The 2,500-nt window shown below is 57.2% G+C and overlaps 1 non-coding gene across 1 annotated transcript in view; it reads right to left on the minus strand.

Annotated features, from left to right (window-relative positions):
• The window catches only part of LOC126130237 (small subunit ribosomal RNA), a 1,909-nt gene extending 1,367 nt beyond the window's left edge, over window positions 1–542 (minus strand). The window contains exon 1 of the ribosomal RNA XR_007527409.1: window positions 1–542. This exon is cut by the window's left edge and continues 1,367 nt beyond it. This is a non-coding gene — a ribosomal RNA (small subunit ribosomal RNA).
• Window positions 543–2,500: the final 1,958 nt, after the last annotated feature.

Raw genomic sequence — 2,500 nt, forward strand, 5'->3', positions numbered from 1 at the left:
AAAGTGTACTCATTCCGATTACGGGGCCTCGGATGAGTCCCGTATCGTTATTTTTCGTCACTACCTCCCCGTGCCGGGAGTGGGTAATTTGCGCGCCTGCTGCCTTCCTTGGATGTGGTAGCCGTTTCTCAGGCTCCCTCTCCGGAATCGAACCCTGATTCCCCGTTACCCGTTACAACCATGGTAGGCGCAGAACCTACCATCGACAGTTGATAAGGCAGACATTTGAAAGATGCGTCGCCGGTACGAGGACCGTGCGATCAGCCCAAAGTTATTCAGAGTCACCAAGGCAAACGGACCGGACGAGCCGACCGATTGGTTTTGATCTAATAAAAGCGTCCCTTCCATCTCTGGTCGGGACTCTGTTTGCATGTATTAGCTCTAGAATTACCACAGTTATCCAAGTAACGTGGGTACGATCTAAGGAACCATAACTGATTTAATGAGCCATTCGCGGTTTCACCTTAATGCGGCTTGTACTGAGACATGCATGGCTTAATCTTTGAGACAAGCATATGACTACTGGCAGGATCAACCAGGGAGCTGCGTCAACTAGAGCTGAGCAGCCGGCCGCCCGGGAGTGTGTCCCAGGGGCCCGCGCGAACACGCAAGCGTCCGCTCAATTATTCTGCAAACAGGAGGAGGCTGAGCTCCCCTGCACAATACACCTCGAAACCCTCTCAGGTCCCGGCGGCGCGCAGCGCCGTCCTAAGTACTTGGTCGGGTTCGAGAGAGGCGCAATCGCCCGGAGTTAGGCGAGTAGACGCTTTAGGTGCGACCACCCGTGCTCCCAACTGAGCTTGCCGCTGCCGACAGAGGCCCGGGAGCGTGCTGTCGTGGCATTGCCGGCGGGAGACAACACGCGCCACCTACGGTGACCGGCAGCTCCAACGCCAGCGCCACAGAAGGGCAAAGGCCCCACGTGGGTGCCGAAGCGAACTCTCCCAGCACAGCGCACGTGCCAACACGTCTGCACAACTGCGATACAAACCACCAGCGAGAACCGCTGGGGCGACCGAGCAGCAGACGGCGTCGCGGCGCCGAGTGCCGGGCGGCGGCGCATCCTCAACGCACACAGTCCTCAGTCGGACCAGCACACTGCAGATGTCCACCGCGCTTCGCACCGGGCCCGCGAGGACCCACTTTGGCCGCCCGGCGCCGCGCGCAGGGTGCCCCGGCGCGCAGCTGCGCCGCCTGCCGCGTCCGTCGGCCGGCGCGCCTGCCACTGGGCGCCCCCACCAGCCGGCTGTAGCGCGTGCGCCCACGCACCGCGCGGCCAGCACGCCGGGCGGCCCCCCCTCACCGGCCGGGGACGGTCCCACCCAGCCACCGCCGCGTATCGCTTCACACACAGATTTGCCCTTACTGATTTACCTCCAGCAACAACAACCGCACCACAATGGGTTTACCAGTTGTTCATTTGCGTTGCGTCACGTCACCAGCAAACGTAGACGTCCATCCCAGTTTGCAAATGCAACGATTATTGCATACCTGTCTGTTAGGTGTCACGACACACTACGTCTGCCCACATACACGCAACAAAATGTGCACGACTAGAGAACACGTGGGAGGTGGCCCCCTACGTATGCGATGTCCATTACGAGACCGACTGTCAACCAGCATCTGTACCATGTCGCAGATGTGGAACGCGGTGCACCATGCTATCACACTGTGTGAGAAGAGACGACTACGTTTGAATACACGCGCCACTACATCAACAGACGGCTCATGCTGATCGCCATCCAGGGCGTCCGTTACTCCCACACGTCTCTATGGCGTACCACACTGCAATGTAGCTGTTATGGGGAGACGGCACGTGGCTGAGTGCACAACATTTGGACCGTATGGTTCGCTGTTGTTGGGCGCAGTCGTACGGTCACACATGTGCCACAGCGTATCATTCAGTACATACGGACCTATGTGCAGTACAATGTGAGGATTAAGCTTACGATATCAGCGGACAGTGGACACAGGCCGTACCACGACGTAGACTGAGCGCTTCGACATGCGAATGCCAGTGAACAGCTGCGAAGGGCATTGAACACGCAAGCACCTGAACGACCAGCGTGCGAAGGCAGGGTGGAGGGGGGGGGGCGATGTACATCCTGCAGTTGTCCACATTACAGTGTACAGCGGGAGCATGTAAAAAGTAAGCAACACTTGCGAAGTGTTCAACATGAAACGACACACAAGAGGGTGGGCGGTGCGAGTAGCGAACTATATTCAGAGGGTTGTGGTTAGACAACACTAGATTAATGTAACGTGTCATATGCCAATTACAGAGCAGGTTAAGGCACAACGTGGGTTAGGTTAAGGCACAACGTGGGTTAGGTTAAGGCACAACGTGGGTTAGGTTAAGGCACAACGTGGGTTAGGTTAAGGCACAACGTGGGTTAGGTTAAGGCACAACGTGGGTTAGGTTAAGGCACAACGTGGGTTAGGTTAAGGCACAACGTGGGTTAGGTTAAGGCACAACGTGGGTTAGGTTAAGGCACAACGT

Source organism: Schistocerca cancellata, unplaced genomic scaffold (assembly GCF_023864275.1).
Source record: "Schistocerca cancellata isolate TAMUIC-IGC-003103 unplaced genomic scaffold, iqSchCanc2.1 HiC_scaffold_553, whole genome shotgun sequence".
In the NCBI taxonomy this organism is placed as follows: Eukaryota; Metazoa; Arthropoda; class Insecta; order Orthoptera; family Acrididae; genus Schistocerca; species Schistocerca cancellata.